Here is a 19,017-nt window from a genome sequence, read left to right on the forward strand (position 1 = left end):
TACATCCAGCAGAGCAGGCTGAGGACTTGCACACATGCTTGGCCTCTAGGTGAGGCCTTAGGCTGGCCTGCTGGCTTGGCATGCTTGTAGACCAGAATGGGAACCCATGGGTGTGCTTGGGTGCTGGTGGGTGGGCAGGACTCCAGGCCAGCACACCACCCCACTGGAAGCCAGGGCCCAGGAACCCATGTGCTGGTGCACGCAGGGACTGCAGCTTGCTCAAGGAAGGAGCTATGGGGTGTATGGGGGAGTTGCTGAGGAAGTATGTTACAGATGGGGGATGGCTTCTGGGAGACTTCCATCAACCAGGCCACTTGTACTTGCAGGCAAGTGAGGGAACGGACTCTGAATGATTTGGAGGTGGGAAACTAGAGGACCATTCTGGATAAAATCAGTGCACTCACTCATGTAAAACGCCTGAGCTGGGTGAGTTAGCATGAACCGTTACCCTCCAATGCACATGAAAGTGGGCCTGCCTGGCAGGGCTAGACCACAGTACCCACCAGTAAGTGTCAGAGCAGGGGATGGGTCATGTTAGGCTGAGCTATTACACTAACTGGAACCTGAGAGAACTGCTTTTGGGGCAGATTCTCTGGGGAATATGTGGGCTCTCCCCTGAAGGACAGCAATACCCACTGGTTTGCTCAAGTTCCGTGGGTGGTAATGAGCCAAACTAGCCAGTATCATGGAACTCACTAACACTCAAGGGAACTGGAGTTAGGAATAGGTCAGGTGGTCTAGGCTGCAGCACCTGCTGGCTGGTGCAATAGTCAAGATGGGATGCAACACATGCAAGTTCACATTAGGGCTCAGACTGGGTGCTGGCCAGGCTGGGCTAGGCTGCAGGACCTTCCAGTGTGCACTGAGACTGGGGGCAGAACAGGTAGAGCCAGGCTGCAGGAACCACTGGTGAATGCTGAGGTGAGGCAGATCATATCAGATGGGGCCATAGTACCCACTGGCACATGAAAGAACCCAGACCATTGCTCCCACTGGGAAGTGTAACAGCTGAGACTGGGATGGTGCAGGCTGTGCCTGTGAGTGGACCTTGGGGGTGGGCCAGGCTAAGCTAGACAACTGCATCTTCTGGCACATGCAAGAGCCAGGATAAGAACCAACTGGCTAGGTTTTGCCACAGCATCCACTGGCAAGTGCTGGGACAGGGTTAAGTCATGTCAGACTGGACCACAATAACCCTGGAAAGTGCAAGAGCCAGGCTTGAGGGTGGGCCTAGTAGGGAAACTGAACACTCCTCTTTTGGGCTGCAGCTCCTGTTGGTAGACATCAGAGCCAGGGCTGTGGGCGGGCCAGGCTGGACAAGGCATCAACAGGAAATTGGCATGCGTGTGGACTGGATTGTGGGGTGGGGAGGTCTTAGCTAAGCTGCAACACCCATAGGTGTATATGAAAGCCTGATTGGGATGTGGTGTGCCCCAGACTAGTCCACTGTTTATGCTGGTTCTCTCAGGAACCAGGGCAGGGGCGGGCCTGGTGGGGATTTTGGGGAGTCACCCAAAGAAGACTAAAGTTGTGCTGGCTTGGATAAAGGCCACGTCTGTCGCATGCTGGGTTGGGCTGGACCACAACACCCATTAGTTTACATGGGACATGGGACTGGGAATGGAACTGACCCGGCAACTACAATCACTGGTGTGTGCAGTCTGATGCATGAGGCTGCTGAACCAGACCTTTTACTTGTTGGCACATTTGCAACAATCAGATCTGGGGTCATTCCAGGTGAAATTTCTTGGGGGAAATCTCAAAGTAGATCACATGGCTCAAAACTCTGGCCACATGGGGAATCATAGGATTTGTGGCCTGATCCTGGAAAACATGTGTCCCAACCTTCAAGTGCTGATGCCTTTGCAGGGGACAGCATGCCCAGGTGCATAGAGGGGACAAAATAGCCAGCTCATTCTGGCTGAAGAGGACGGAAAGTGCCATTGAAGAAGATGGAGAACAGAGCAGGCTGGACAACTCTTTTGGCTGAGCTGTGACAGCAAGTGTCTGGGTGGGTCAATGGCTATTGGAAGGATTTTCTCAACCTTGGAGCAACAAAACCAACAGCATTTCAGAACTCTCAAAGCTACTCAAGCAATACCCTCAGAGCATTCTTCTTCATATCAGGGTTTCTAAGATGACAGTAAGTAAAAATGCCCCATCCCTGTGTACTGATGAAGTTTCACACACACACACACACACACACACACCCCTCCCCTCCTAGATACAGGAGAAAATAATGAAAGAAAAGAAAAATTGCAAGCATTTGTACCCACCATCTTCCCCCATGCCTCGACCCTCTACACCCTAATCAGTGACCCTCATGAGTGTGCATCCTTGTCAACTATGTAAACATCAAAAAGAAAATTTATATATAAAAAGAACTTCCTTCCTTCTGTATAAGCATTTAAGCATACAAGGCCTAATATACATGGATAAGGAACTAGTAAAGTATTAGGAAAACACCAAGAACCAGGGTTGTGCGCGAGTGGATTAAGCCCGTGTAGGTGTCTGCATCCCATGTGGGCACAACTTTGAATCCTGGCTCGTCCATCTTGGCCCAGCTTCCTGCTGATCTGCCAGGAGAAACAACAGAAGATGGGCCAAGTGCTTGAAGTCTCTGAGCTCACTTGGAATATCCAGATGAAACTCCTGCCTCCTGCATTGCTCTGGCCTACCTAAGGCCAGTGTGGCCATTTGGGAGTAAACTAGTGTTAGCTTTGCCAAACACCAAGAAAGAAAAAGCCAGCCACGTACAAACAGGCATTTATAAAGCAAAGAGAAGTCCTTCCTGGGCCTTTCCCCACGCTGCGGAAGAATGAGCAGGAGAGGAAGGAACAGCTAGTGGGAAAGACAAGCTGGGTAGCAGACAAAGGTTTTATGCCCCTCTGCCATGGGTGCTGGCATCAGTCCTGCTTGGGACCTGATAGGGCAAGAAATGTTCACCTTTGTCCATCATTGGCCCATACATGGCCTTGGCTGCCTTCAGGGTGTGCCAGATCTCTGGCTGAGGTCACTGTGGTGTCCACCCACTTCCTTTAACTGTGGTAACCATCAACCAGTGGGTGAAAGATCTATGTTTCTCTTTGTCTCTTTCTCTCTGTAGCCCTGGCTCAGAAATAAATAAACAAATGCATAAATAAACCTCAAAGAAGGGGAAAAGTAAGGGGCCACTGTTATAGTCATGTAGAAGGTTAAGCTGTCACCTGCAGTGCTAACATCCCATATTGGCACCAGTTTGGACCCTGACTGCTCCACTTTCAATACAGCGCCCTTATAATGTGCTTTGGAAAGCAGCAGAGGCCAGCCCAAGTGCTTGGGTCCCTGCAGCCGTGTGGGAGACAGTGAGGAAGCTCGAGGTTCCTGGCTTTGGTCTAGCTCAGTCCTGATCATTGTGGCCATTAAGGGAGTCAACCAGGAGATGGAAGGCCTCTCTCTACAATCCTGCCTTTCAAATAGACATGCCTTTGAAAAACATTAGTAAATTTAAAAGGCAATTAAAAGACACACCTGCATTTCATATTAAGCTCTTTAAAAGCAACTGCTGTGAAAGCCACCCTTCTGACTTAAGGCTGTGAAGGACTTGCTGCACGGTGCTGGGCAAGTGCAAGTGGATGTTTACCTGGGCACTCAGGAGTTTCCCCAACAGATTCGTTGGGGTCAATGGGACTGGGAATGGAACTGTTAGGTCACAACAAAAGGGAGCAAAAGAAAATGGAGCTCTTGTTTTTCCCACCCCTGCACAGGCATCCTCTAACAAAAGTGGCAGCAGTGTCTTCAGCCAGACTCCTGCATTTGTCCCACTCAATGAGTCACGCTTGTGCTGTGTGTTCTATGGGTTTGGAAAAGCACATATAGGGAGCCTGGTGTTATCTCACAGAGAAGTTTCAGTGCCCTCTGAATCTCTCTGAATGCTGACTCATCTTTGGCTAACACTGAGCTTTTTGCTATTTCCATAGTTTCACTTTCCCCAGGATGGTATGGTGTTGGAGTATATAACATATATGCTTTTCAGATTGGCTTTTTTCACTTAATAATACACTCTTAGGTTCTTTCTGTGTCCCATGGCTTTAGAGCTTGTTTCTTCTCAGTGTACAAGGCAATGTAGGCAGCTGCCTACAGCTCAGGGGAAAAATAGCTTTAAAACTATGAATTAGTAAATGTAAAAATTTCTACAGTCCTAGAACTCACAATTCCAAATATGACTTTTAGGAAAGAATCTCTAAGTGGATTAAATACAATTCTGAAAATGTGAACAAGATGCAGAAAACACAGGCAGTTTGGATTGAGAAAGTAGCGTGCCCTGATGTCAAAGATTTAAAACTAAGGTAAAGGCTGGTGGCTGGTGTGTTAGGGTAATCCTCTGCCTGTGCCACTGGCATCCCGTGGGAGTGCCGACTCGCGCTCCAACTGCTCTACCTTCAACCCAGCGCCCTGCTTCTGGCCTGGGGAGGCAGCAGAGCATGGCCAAGTGCTTGTGCCCCTACACACAGACTGCCCCGCCTCTGGCTGGGGTGGGCATTTGAGATACAAACCGGTGGGTGAGAGGTCTCTGTCTCTTCTACTCCTTCAAGTAAAATAAATACATCTTTAAAAATCCCTAAAATAATACGTCACATTACAGTATTAAGTCCATAATATTTTTCCATAATCTTAGGTGGATCCTATTTTGGGAAATCACATATCACCATTGTTAATTTGAGGGAAAAGAAAAAGGTAATACCTCAATAGCCACAATTTGAAAAGGATGTTAGCTGTGTGTACCACTCGGAGCCTAGGTGGCGGCTCTGCTGCTGCACGGCGGAGCACCAGGGCTGAGCAGGGAGGCCACCAGGGGGCGAATGATATTGAAAATTAAGGCAGAAAGAACCTGCACTTTCTGTTTAAAGATTTTTCTTTTTTTTATCTTATTGGAAAGGCAGATTTACAGCAAGAAGGAGCGACAAAGAAAAAGATCTTCATCTACGAGTTCACTCCCCAAGTGAGCGCAATGATCAGAGCTGAGCTGATCCTTAGCCAGGAGCTCCTAAATTACTTGCTAAAAAACAACAACAACGACAAAAAAAAACTGGAGGCTAGAGTAATCTTGATATTGAAGCTTGATGAAAATAAAGTGAAAAAGGAAACCACATGATTGTTTGAGAATATAATTTAAGCCCTAAAATGAATTAAGCCAAATATTTAAGGTAAGAACACATTATGAAAAAAGTCATAGCATAAATGGAAATACAATAAAATAATAATAACAGTTCTTAGTGTCCAGGCTGGCCTGGGAAGTTAAGCGAAGCATGTCGCAGATGTGGCATCTGGCCCTGCAGCTGCCATGGAGGAGGTAATTAGCTGGGCCCGACCAAACTTCCCAATTAACCATGGAGGACTCTACCAAGATGGAGAGAGCTGGAGAAGATGCCAGAGTCGTGCATGTGGATGTGTAAGCATAGACACACTGAAGGTCAAGGTGTGACCTTGAAAATGAGGAGGGAGGGGTTCCTAATGCTGCAATCTTGGAAATTTCTTTATTAAAAGAACCTCACCATCCAAATATAGTCCGTATTCAAGCTGTACTAATGTAGGATTGCAGCTTATAGCTCATCATTGAATTCCTTTTTTTTTATAACAAGAAATATTGGATTCAACCCCTCCTGGTCAGTTTATGGTTTCCTTATTATTTAAGAGTTATTGTATCAAAAGGGAATTGTGTTTTGTCACTTTAGAAGAGTTGTTCACAAAGACAAATATTTATTGATTGATCACAAAGCAGCTATTAAACTAGCTGGTGTGGCCCTCATCAGAACTTTTGTCACACCTGTGGCAGTGTGCACACAAGAGGATGCAGCGCTCTGAGGGGAAGGGGAGCTGCAGCCGGCTCATTACTCAAGCCCAGTTGGTGTTTGGGATAGGCACCATATTTGCAGAATCAACAACTAAGAAACCACATTTTCATGGAGATTTAGGACCTTATCCATTCTCCAGGACTCCCAGCAATGACGCCAGCCCAGCAGTGGAGCTGTTACAGGACTGTAAGAATACCTGTTCTAGGGCCCAGCGGCGTGGCCTAACGGCTTAAGTCCTCACCATGAACGTCCCGGGATCCCATATGGGCGCCGGTTCTAATCCCGGCAGCTCCACTTCCCATCCAGCTCCCTGCCTGTGGCCTGGGAAAGCAGTCGAGGACAGCCCAAAGCTTTGGGACCCTGCACCCACATGGGAGACCAGGAAGAGGTTCCAGGTTCCCAGCATCGGATCTGCGTGCACCAGCCCGTTGCGGCTCACTTGGGGAGTGAATCATCGGACAGAAGATCTTCCTCTCTGTCTCTCCTCCTCTCTGTATATCTGACTTTGTAATAAAAATAATAAATCTTTAAAAAAAAAAAAGAATACCTGTTCTAGATGGGAACCAGGAAGCTTATCATCCCATGTTAGAAAGTTGGATGGGATTCACAAGGATCCACTCCTGAAAACGTTCATCCATGATCCTGCTGAACATATTTCTGGTAACGGGCAGATGGATTTGTTAGCTAACTGAACACCAGACTTTCCAGAGAACTGGCTACAGAGTGAGTTGAAGCTGGCCAACTAGCAGAGCAGTGGTTGTGTCAGGTTAATGGGCTAACTGGTTGGCAATGAACTAGCTGGCTGCAGGATGGGTGAAGGGTGAGCTATACCTTAGAGAACCAAAAAAACCAGCAGGAACCAAGCAGCTTTGTCTGCAGGCAAAGGAAGGGTTGTCAACGGAGCCTAGGAAGGAGTGTGCTGTCTGCATTTCCTAAGGAAGGAAGATGAGCAAATAGATCCAAGGGGTGATGGCAGAAAAACTGCAGTAACCCCACGACCAGCCTTTTATTCTTACTGCCTTTGAGAGTGAGTCACCAAAAGACCTGGGAAAATGGAGCCCCTCCTTCATGCTAGCAGAGGGAGAGCACTTCAGCATTACACAGAGTGACCCCAAACCCTCCACACTTCTGCTGCCTGTAGCCCACTCCTCAGTGTCTCCTCCTGCTTATCCCCCTTGACTTTCCCCAGAATTCTCCAGGTTCTTCAGTTGCCCCCTACTCTTACTGTCTTTTGAGCTGCCATCACTTCTGGGTTTCATTTCCTGTAGCCATCCTCAACTTCCTGGAATTACTCAACCCCAGGTGGCATCTGGAATGGCCACCATCCTCAACTTCCTGCACTTCTGTGGTCTCGCTGTGTTTGTTTTTCTACAGACACATTCTGTCTCCTTAAGGAGTAAAGTCCTAGCAAGGGGTTGGTGCATCTCGCACCAGAGGGCTTGGGTTCAAGTCCCAGCTCTGGCTCTGATTCTAGCTACTTGCTGATGCACACCCTGGAAGCAGCAGCAACAGCTCAGGTGCTTGCGTCCTGTCATCTGCCCCAAACTGCCTTCTGGGTTCCTGGCTTCACATGGCCCAGTTTCAGCTGCTGCAAACATTTGGGAATTCAAATAGCAGAGCAGAAATATTCTCTGTCTTTCTGCCTTTCAAATGAATAAAAATAAATTCAAAAAAGAAAAAATGTCTCCAAAACATTTGAAATTCAACAGGAAAAAGCAGAAAGCCTTTCTGCATTTCTAGGTACATAGAGACCAGATGAAGGAATACTCCAGACAGGATGCAGAAGTTCCAGTGGCACAAGGGCTTGTAAAGGTGAGTTTCATATTTAAGAGCTGGCTGGATATTACAAAGAAACTAAAAATGACTGCTGGCTGGAATGAGAAATCAACCGAGGAACTATTCAGGGAAGTACAAAAATTTTTCATGAGAAGGGGAAAGGAGAAATAAAAACAAAGAACGGTTTGTATCAAGGAAGTGGTAGCTGAAGAGAGACTGGATCAGGGTCTCCCTTGCAAAAATGGTGGATTCCAAGTTTTAGCACACTGCTCGGAATAAAATACAGAGGAAATTCCTAGACCTGTAAGTGGATGTTACAGGTGTGGAAACATTCTAAGGGAGAAAGGGGAAGATAACCCTCCTCGTGGCTTTTGATGAAGACTGGGGGGAGGGGGCGCTGGGGTTCTGTCTGAGTGAGATTTACCAGGAAGGAAGAGGAAGAGGAAACACTTTGGTTGCCTCTGTGACTGTTTATTCTTCCTTGACACATCAGCCAAAGATCGACAATGGCAGGGGAAGGGAGAGTTCTCCAGGTGTGAATCTCTTCTCAAACGCTGTCAGACTGGGCTCTGCACACACTGTGGCCATTGTCTCGGGGTCTAGTCTTCCCATCCTTACACCTTATGCCACCTGTTTGTGGCCGGAGAGTAGAATCTGGCTCTTGGGGGCTCTCACCCAGATACAAGGGAGACAAAAACAACCTGGTGCTTTTGCTTCCCAACTCCTGAGCCTATCTCTGGGGAACAGCCTGGGTGTGCAGAAGCCATGGCAGTCACTATCTCATTAGTTGAAGGGAGCAGAAACTTGACTTTTGCTGGGACCCTGCTAGTGAGCACCCCACATCAGCTCAGAAACTATTTTTTTCTTGTTTGAGAAAAATTTCCCCTTAACTTTATTTTTGTTAAGATTTATTTATCCTTATTACAAAGTCAGATATACAGAGAGGAGGAGAGGTCTTTCATCTGATGATTCATTCCCCGAGTGACTGCAACAGCCAGTGTTGAGTCGATCCGAAGCCAGGAGCCAGGAAATTCCTCTAGGGCTTGCATACGGGTGCAGGGTCCCAAGGCTTTGAGCCATCCTCAACTGCCTTCCCAGGCCACAAGCAGGGAGCTGGATAGGAAGTGGGGCTGCTGGGGTTATAACTGGCACCCATATGGGAACCCAGGGTGTTCAAGGCAAAGAATTTTGGCCACTAGGCCACTGCACCAGGCTCTCCCCTTAAGTTTCATTCAAAATCTGCTCCTTTAGATGTTTCAATTATGTTCTGATTAGTGAAGTGAGACTAGTGGGCAGTATTGGCTTCCAGGCCTGCCCTGCCTCCTACTCCCTGACCTTATTTCTTGACTCAGAATACAGAAGGGCACTGTGCATTCCCCAGTGGTCTTGGCATCACAGCCAGCAGGTTCGGCCTGGAGGCAGGTGCCCGGGGATCCTGCATGCGCTCCAAGGAAGCCCAGCAATTGTGCCCAGCTCCCCCGGCTGCTCCTCAGTGACACCCTCAGTGATTTCACCAGTGTGCACTAACGTCATTAACCTGCTCCCCCAATCTGTCCTCCCTACACTCCCAGATCTTCATCCTGGAAAGGTTGCCAGGCTCTGTTCCCTCTAGGCCACGACCAGAAAGAAGAGAGGGCCTCTGTAGCGCACATGCTTAGCCCATGTTGAGTTTAGGACTACAGGTCAATCTGCACTGGGTCAAAGGACGCCTTCCCCACCTGCCTCTGCAAGGGTGTTGTCTTCCACCCCATCCCGTAGCCAGGCTATGCAAGCAGTTGTTCTGTAGGACAACAATAAGCTAGCATGGTTCCTTGCAGCCTTGTGAAAGGGTTTGGGAAAGGTTGGCAAAGCAAAGCTATGGTTGTGCCAAAACAGTTTTCCTGGTGTAAGCCCATGGCAGTGTGAGGCAGGCCCAGGTCTTGTCCCCACCTCTGATTATACTATAGGATTTTATGGGAACCCAACACTCACCATGCCTCCCATCCAGATCTCCTGACATATGCTGACTGCTGGATGTAGAGGACGTATATTTAAATCAGCCACAGCTGAGAATGGAGGTTCCACTTAGGAAGCAAAGCAGCATTCCTCGGCCTGTGCTCACAGCAGCAGGTGCACAGCCGTGGCTGCTTGGCGTGGAGAGCGGGGCCAGCATCCCTGAGAAAGGCTGCTGCTGAATGACAGCAGGACCAGGACCATCCACCAAGGAGCTCCCTCTGCAAGCCTGATAAGTGAGGATGAGGGGAGTGAGCAGGAAGCTGACAAAAATGACCTGCTGGGTCACACAGTGCGGAGTGTCCTTGTTGGAGCTCTGAAGCATGGGAAGCTGATGACACTGCAATCTCCCTGACCTAGAGTAATCCCAGGCAGGGAGCGCCTCCCCAGGGGGGAGTTCTCCTTCTGGGATCCAGAGAGCAATTCATTGAATAGCTGAAGCACCCAACGGGACCAGGACAACATGGCTTCAACAAGGCAAAAACAAGCACATAGAGGGCCATGTTAGAGACCTTTGTAGTCAGAAAATTAAGAGATGGTTAACAGACTCAGGAATTTTAAAGTATCAGGTCATATTGTTTAAAAAAAACACTGCTTAATTTTAGCAATAAACAACTGTGTGGCTCCAGCTAGTTCCCTATGGGAAGGAAAGGAGAGTCAGCAGGCATCCGACCACAGCTGGTTAGGTGTTATTAGACACTATTGAACGCTAGTCTAGTATTCCAGGTCAGTCCAGATGTCAGGGAAGCGCCAGCACATGATGGGGTGAGAGTTTTAACTACAAATCCATCCTATCTCAGGGAAAGAGACAGAATGCCTATACCATGATTGGCCGTAACAGCCAATCCATATGCATTGCCTATCAATTGTTTGACCCAGCTCTGTGGATTGTATCCTTTCAATTAAACTCTAGAACTTGTCAAAGACCAAGAAAATACTATCTACAGATTCCAAGTGTGCCTATGGGTGGTAAACACTTTTGGGAAAATCTGGGCAGAGTTGCGTCTTATAACTAGTTAGAGGAAAGAAATTCTTATTTGGGAAATTCGTAAAACAAATCCTCTAAAATCTCTTACATGTAGCAGAAGTGGCTGGGCAGACCTCCCTGCTGTGGAACCCTGGGTCAGTTCCTGAGAATCTGTGTCTGGCATCTTATACTCCTATACTTCATCACCGTGTGGCAAAAAGGACTCCTCTCCCAGATTCTGCTTGTTGAGTGTACAGCCCATCACTTCCAGCCCAGGGCCTCAGGGCTCATTAAGACCTGCAAGAAAGACAGGCTCCTTGCTTCCTGACTACTGGGCCAGCCCTGCAAACAGCAGAGAAACAGTGAATGGGTACTCAGGTTAGAGGACTGGTAAATGAGATCCAAAATGGTGAAAGACTAGGGAGCACTGTGTAGATCACCAGAAAGGCCCTTAAAAATGGTTGTGAGAAAAGTGTAACTACATGCTGGCTCAAAGCATGGGACAGTGGAGGGAAACCAGCCGGAATGTCTGTACTGGAGAGAGCAGAGACAGGAAAGCCTGGGCAGAATGGCTCAAATGCTCAGGACAAGCCCCAAGCTCAGGACAGGATCAGCTCCCCACAGGTGCAGACAAACTTTCCTCTAGTGCAGACCACCTTCCCTCAGGCACAAACCAACTCACCTCAGTCATAGACCAGCACCCCTCAGGCCCAGACCAGCTCCCCTCAGACACTGCCCAGCTCTCCTCAGGTGCAGACCAGCTCTCCTTCGGCTCAGGGCAGCTCCCCTCAGACCAGACCTGCTTCCCTCAGACACAGTTCAGCTCCCCTCAGGTGCACAGCAGATCTCCCCAAGTGCAGCCCAGGTCCCCTCAGGTGCACAGCAGGTCTCTCTGGGTGCAGCCCAGCTCTCCTTAGGTGCAGATCAGCTGCCTAGGTGCAGATCAGCCCCCCTCACATGCACAGCAGGTCCCCTCTGGCATACAGTAACTCCCTCTCCATTGTAGCCTCCTCTAAATCTGTAAAACACCCTGTCCATCAGGGAAGCAGTTTTAGAGATGGAGAGGTCTGCCACCCCTTCATCTGGCAATGCATTTAACCTTTAATTTACCTCAAACCTATTTCTTGTTGTTTTGCTTTGGCACAGGTGTTACCAGAAAAGCCTGGTGGGTTCTTTCCTCAGTTTAGTGTAGATATAAAAGGCCAGCAATCTGTTGCAGACAGAAAAGTTTATTTGTGAAGAAACCAGGTGAGCAGGGAAGGGAGAGGGAAGAGGAAAGCACCTCCCAAGAGAAAGCCAGGAGGTGGGGTGCCTCTGAAAGGGGGAGGGGGAGAGAAAGACAACAAAGGTTTGAGGAAGGGTTTGGGATTAGAAGCATTCTCTGATCCCTTCTTGTTGGGAGGGAACTTACAGGTCGGATGCTCCCCTTTGGTGATCTCTTAATCAATTATGAAGTGGATTGGTAATGTTGATGCCACGTACTGCACAGTGTGGCCAAGACCTCAGCAGGCCTGGATGGTCTCAACAGGAACAAGAACTGAGCTTTTAGAAGCAGATCTGCAAACTGGATCAATGAAAGGAGCTGGCAGGGGTTCATTAGACTGGGAGGCAGGGCAGCACCTCCACCCTAACGTGCACCCACTCAGTGTTCTGCACAGATGCTGCTGTCTTTTGGGATCACAAAATCTTCCAAATGATGGTGTTGCTCATTACTGCCTCTGCAGGATGGTCCCACACTGGACACATTGGTCTACTCTTGGCGAGTATGGGGGCCCTGGGGAATATTCGTGGCTACAATAAATGCCTTTTACCTCTTCCTTTCCCACAGCTTGTCACCAGAGTTAGCGGGCTGCAATGTTTCCTTCCCTTGGAGTCTTAACAATCAACATCAGCTTGCTCAGTAGAAACTTTCATTTTCTTGTGACCAGGAAAGGAGAAAGCATAGAGGCATAGTTCCCCAAATAAGTGGCTTACCTGAGAGTCACTTCGCCAGGGCTTTCACAGCAAAGGGCAGGAGTGCCCAGGATGCAGCAAGAGGGAGGGGTGCCCTCCCTACCTTTAAGGTTCATCTTCATGTTAACTTGTGTGTTCAAACACCTGACACTAAGTGGCCTCTTGTGGCTTTGTCTGTGGTGGCCTGACTCCCTCTGAGTACAAGATCATCTCATCAGTTTTCCTGGTTGTTCTCTGAATGAACTCAAGGGTCCAAACCTTTTTGGACTCCCTTGACAAATCCTAGGGCCCACTTTCTGTCTAAATCCTACATTCTTAGTGATAACACCCAGGGACAGTTGCCATAGCAGATGTAAGTTTGTCTTTGAGGTCATCTTCAATAACCAAAGGCCAGGCCAAATGAAAGCATTTAGGTCTAGACATCACTGCTTGATCTCCAAGGGAGTCTAACCAGATCACTGCCAATCTCTGCAGAAGGCTACCTTCTCTTACTTTGAAGAGGACTGGTTCTTCATTGCAAATAACCCGTGGTCATCATTGAGGAAGTAAAGATGCTAATTGGGAAGAAGAAAACAATCTCTGTGTTAGAGGAGACAATCAGTTCTATGTTATGGCATAGATACTTCTTGCTTCGAAATATAGACTGTCCTTATGTAGACTTATATATCACATAGAATTTCCAAAATTCTGTGGTGTCTCTATGTTGGGGGTGAATATACCAAATTCCCATGCCATTAGCTCCCTTGTCTGTGCCACTTTGGCAAGCCAGCAGGCCAGGCACCTGGCACATGTTCTGCCAGTCAACGGGTCCATGAACTGCCACACAGGTCCTGGACTGCATGCCACTGGTGTCTGTAAAGGACAGGCTGGATGCTCAGCCAGTTCAGTGAGCCACCACTAGGGGAGCTGTGGCATTCCTGTGTTCATTTCTCCCATCTCTGTGAATAAAGACTTGCAAAAGATATCTCAGTTACTCTTTTTTCTGAACCGGATCTAGTTTCCCAGGAGACAAACTTCTGAATTATTCTGTGCTGCATGAGTTTAGTACAAGGATGCACTTAGCACCACAGACATAGTGCACACTTGCTTTTCTCACTTCCAGCAGACCAGGAACCTCCTAGCTAGGGGAGAGAGGTAAGAAAGGGCGTGTAGACCCTGCAGCTCTGCCATAGGCTCTCAGCCCTGGTGATAGGCCTCACTGCTCGCATTCCATCAATGAGGGAACTCAAGCACCATCACATGGCCCAACAGGCACACACAATTGGGAACCTGACCTGCCTGCTGAGAGCTCCCATGTAGGGACCTTTCCACGTTAGAGCACCTCCTTCCTAACTTCTATGTCAGGAGGTTTCTGTCTTTAATAAATCCTGTTTTGGGGCCCGGCGGCGTGGCCTAGTGGCTCAAGTCCTTGCCTTGAACGTCCCGGGATCCCATATGGGCGCCGGTTCTAATCCCGGCAGCTCCACTTCCCATCCAGCTCCCTGCCTGTGTCCTGGGAAAGCAGTGGAGGACAGCCCAATGCTTTGGGACCTTGCACCCAAGTGGGAGACCTGGAAGAGGTTCCTGGTTCCCAGCTTCGGATTGGCGCGCACACTTGGGGAGTGAACCATAGAACGGAAGATCTTCCTCTCTGTCTCTCCTCCTCTCTGCATATCTGACTTCGTAATAAAATAACTAAATCTTTAAAAAGAAAAAAAAAACTGTTTTGGAGGGGCAGCACAATGGCTCAATTGGAGGATTCTCTACCTCAAATCACCATCCCATATGGGCACCAGTTAATGTTCAGCTCCTCCATCTCCACCCAGCTCCCTGCTAATAGACAAGGAAGACAGTAGAGAACAGCCCAAAGCCTTGGAACCCGGTATGCAAATGGGAGACCCAGAGAGACCTCTTGACTCCTGTCTTCAGCTCAGCTCCGGGCACTGTGGCCATCTGAGGAGTGAACCAGCAGATGGAAGAGCTTTCTCTTCATCTCTCCTCATCTCTTTAGATCTGCCTTTCCGATAGAAACACATAATTTTTTTAAAAAGTAAATCCTAGTTTTGCTCACATGAAAATCCTTTTTTATAACATCAATATTTATTGCTTTATATGAATGCTGTATTGAGAGCCCAAGCATTCAGGTTACACACAGAAATTATACAATGATGTACCACTTTATAAAGGCAGTGAACACAGGACAGTTGACAAAATCCACTTTACAGAAATTTTAAAATTCTAAATAACAAAAAGTACAGCTGAGGAAACAGGTATAAATTTGGCAGCCAGTAATTTTGACATGGAAGTTGCAGCTCACATGACTTTAAATATGTGAATTTTAAAATGCTGAATATAGAGTAATCATTGTGCTTTGTGTTTATTTGAAAAATATAACACTGGCTGTCAAAGAAGTATGTTCAAAATATTTAATTCACTTCAAAATGTCATACAAATTATGTTGGCTTCTCTGTGCCCCTAACACTCTGCTTAGCTCAGGGATGTTGCTGAAGCAATATACTAATTCTTCCAGTACAGTGGTGTTTCTTACCATTGACATTTGTGTACTCTAGAATAATTTAGAAAAAATGTGTAGCAAAGCAAGCAAAAAGCCAAGGAACCCGCCTGGATCTTCTGAGCTGGTTTGTGTCAGCGGGGTAAGCGCCCATTCGCTAACACAGCAGGCTACTGTTGGAGCCCAAGTTCAAGAGGAGCACGTCTTATCAACAACCATGTTTCCTCCCCAGGCTCCTCAGGGGCAGACACAAGAACCGCAGCTTCAACAGATTCCTGGGGATGTGTTTAACCTGGGGTCTCAACAGACAAGGTGTGCAGGGCTTCACAAGGGCCAGATTTTATTTAAAGTATTCAGGAGAGAAAGAAAATGCCTTCTGAAAGAGATGAACTCAATCATTACCAATAGAAAAGGTAATCATTGTATTCATCTCTTATAGAAACAGAAAAATATAACATTTCCCCTCTTAGAAAAGTATATAGGTATATGTGTGTGTGTGTGTATGTGTGTGTGTGTGTGTATGTGTGTGTGTGTGTGTGTGTATGATTTAAAGTTCCATTGTACACAAACAATAAAACCTGGAAATCCCCATGAAACCCTACAATTCACATGTTAAAATATTGAAACTATGACCAAAACAGGAAAACGGCCAAAGCACTCACACACAAGACAAACAGCTTTCTTTCTGAGGCAGGCCCAGGGGTCAAAGGCCAGGGCTTTAAAGGGTGGTCAGGAGGAGAGGTTGCTTGTTAGGGGTCACCTACCCAATCTGTAGCCACAGCTGCCTCCCCCACCAACTGCCACTTTTATCAGTGCCAGCTGCAGCTGCTTCCTGCTAGACCAGGTTAAAAACCGCAAAATCAGTGGCACTTTCTGAAAACTGAGGCAAGCTTGAGCATTTTGCCCTGCCTCCTCTCTGCTGGGTATTTCTTCAAGCTTTGAGTGCACTCCTGATCAGTTCCTGGCCCTTTGTCTCCATGCAGAGCTGAGGAGTGTCGGACTCTGACTCATTCTTGGGATAGGATCAGTCAGCTTGCAACACTCGGGGCCCAGTGAGCCTAGTAATGCCACTTGGGACTGAAGAACACTGTTTCTGGGAGAGTAACCCCCAAGTCATTATCTCCAGCCATCTGATTTGTTGAAGGACAGAATGGTGAATTTTATAGGCTCTAGGTTGAAGGTTACTGTCTTACAATGTTGGGGTACAGTGGCACAGTACAGGTAGTATGCAGTCAAGGATGTTTACATAGGTTTAGAAACCACAGGGAAGAAATAAAGGTGGTTCCACTTGTCTTTACTTTTTTTTTTTTTTTGTAACTACTCTTGATTACTTGACGGCAATAGTTTAGGTTTCAAAGTGTATGACTTTGAGCTGCTTAGCATCGGACATTTAAATGGTCAAAGTAAGGAATCTTCCATGGGAAGACCAAATATTGTTCCAGAATTTAAGTACACTGACATTGGAAGGCATCTTCTCCATGTGCCTATTTTCTAGTTCTCTTGTCATCATAAACTGGAAAACAGCATATTGTAAGTAACCCATCCTAGCTGATACAAATGAGCTTGCTGGGCCTGGCACGATGGCTCAATGGCTAAATTTTCACTTGCAATCAGCAGGATTCCCTATGGGCACCCGTTCCTGTCCCACCTGCTCCACTTCCCACCCAGCTCCCTGCTTGTGGCCTAGAAAAACAGTGGAGGATGGCCCAAGTCCTTAGAACCCTGCACCCACATGGGAGACCTGGGAGGATTTCCAGACTCCTTTCTTCAGGTCAGCTCAGCTCTGGCTGCTGTGACCACTTGGAGAGTGAGCTAAGCAGTAAAAGATCTTCTGTCTATCTTTCTGCAAATCCGCCTTTCCAATAAGAAAATACATAAATCAGAAAAACTGAGGTTACTGAAAAGCAGTGTTTTGGAAGAAAGCAAATGATTGTCATTGCTGTAATCTATCCCTGCTCATTTGACAGTAAGCATTATTTAAGAAGATGCAGAGCATACACAGGCAACATCACCACAGAGTTAAAATCCTCAAAAATGAAGTTGCTATTCTTCAGACAACGCAGGAACTCAAGATAACTGCATTTCTAAGAAGTTAGCAAGAGCAGATCTAGCACATTATTAGCAAGGGAACTAAATTATAGGGATCAGAGAAGAAGTAAGCAAAATTGAGAAACAAAAGCAATACAAATGATCAATAAAATGTTTTATTAAAAGATAAAGCTGAGAAACATTAAACCAGACTAATGAAGCAAAACCTAAAATGTTAAAAAGGAGACACTACAACTGAATGCTTACTAAAATCAAAATGGCTGCTGGCAAACAAGACAAATGCTGGTGACAACATGGATAGGAAAACAGCACTGTGGGTGGGCTGTGCGCTGTGCAGTCACTGTGGGCAGCAGTGTGGAGATCCCATCAAACACTGGGCATGCATGTCTGTCTGATCCAGCGATTGCCCTACTCCAGACCCAGCCAAAAGACATTAAATCATTGTGTCAAGTAGATATTGGCTCTGTCCTGCTTATTGCAGCATTGTTCACACAAACTGAGATGTGAAAACACCTAGCATCCCTAATAATCCAAGACAGGTGTTGTAGCTGATCAAGGTGAAGGTCCAGGTGAGGCCAGTGTTGTGGTGCTGCACATGAAGCTGCCACCTGCAGCACCAGCATCTCATATGTGTACTATTTCCTGTCCTTGCAGCTCCACTTCTGATCCAGGTTCTCTGCTGGTGGACCTGGGAGGGACGCGGAGGATGATCAGGTCCTGGGCCCCTGCACCCATGTGCGAGAAAGCCCCTGCCTCCTGGCTTCAATCTATCCCAGTGCTGGCCATTGCAGCTATGAGGAGTGAGCCAGTGGGTGGAAGATCACTCTTTCTGTATAATGTATACTATGCATCGGTGACTCTAACTTTCATATAAACCAGGAAATTTAGAAAAAAAACTATCACTGCTTGCCATCATCCCCAAATGGAGTGCTGAATCAAGATCTACCTGCTTTGGGGCCCGGCGGCGTGGCCTAGTGGCTCAAGTCCTCGCCTTGAACGCCCCGGGATCCCATATGGGCGCCGGTTCTAATCTCGGCAGCTCCACTTCCCATCCAGCTCCCTGCTTGTGGCCTGGGAAAGCAGTGGAGGACGGCCCAAAGCTTTGGGACCCTGCATCCGCGTGCAAGACCTGGAAGAGGTTCCTGGTTCCTGGCTTTGGATCGGCGCGCACCAGCCCGTTGCGGCTCACTTGGGGAGTGAACCATCAGATGGAAGATCTTCCTCTCTGCCTCTCCTCTCCTCTGTATATCTGCCTTTCCAATGATAATAAATCTTTAAAAAAAAAAAAAAAAGATCTACCTGCTTTGTTTCCAATGGAGCTTCCAATGATGTACCTGGGGAAGGCAGCACTTGCTGGATGAAGCACCCGGGTCCCTGAGCCCTCTGTGGGAGAACTGGGTGAGATTCCCAGCTCCTGATTTCCACCTGGTCCAGCCCTGTCTGTTGCAGTCATGTGGGGAGTGAAGCAGCAGATGAGAAAGCCTTCCTCCTCTCACTTGCTCCCTCTTTACCTCCCTGCCTCCTTTTTTCTTCATCCTCCTTCTCTTTGATGCTCTGCCTTTTAGCCCAGATCTACTATATTGAACTCAATTACTTTGTTTAGATGTTGAACAACATCACTCTTACCTCATTAATCAATCACTAAGCTCAAGAAAACCGCTTACTGTTTCAACATAAAGTCTAAGGGCTTGGCTTTGTTACACTTTTCTAGAATAGAGCCTTTCAATGATCAAAATGGAAGAAATTACCATGGTAAAGCTAATGTACATAAGGTAACACAAGTAAAGGACTCAGGGTAATAGGGATAAAATGAAACTTTATTGAAAGTTAGGTAAATTCAAGTAACAAAACAATTAAATATTTCAAAGAACAGGAACTGGAGAAACTCTAAGGGCAGAGAATTTTTAACCTCCATTCAAGTGTCAAATGATGACTTATGAAAAACCTGCAAAAGC

At 47.2% G+C, this 19,017-nt stretch overlaps 1 pseudogene; it reads left to right on the forward strand.

Moving 5' to 3' along the window:
* The first annotated feature begins 5,288 nt into the window (after positions 1-5,288).
* Positions 5,289-18,665, forward strand: LOC131479430 (cyclin-dependent kinase 1-like; annotated as a pseudogene).
* Positions 18,666-19,017: the final 352 nt, after the last annotated feature.

The sequence above is a fragment of the Ochotona princeps genome, unplaced genomic scaffold (assembly GCF_030435755.1).
Source record: "Ochotona princeps isolate mOchPri1 unplaced genomic scaffold, mOchPri1.hap1 HAP1_SCAFFOLD_446, whole genome shotgun sequence".
Classification (NCBI taxonomy): Eukaryota; Metazoa; Chordata; class Mammalia; order Lagomorpha; family Ochotonidae; genus Ochotona; species Ochotona princeps.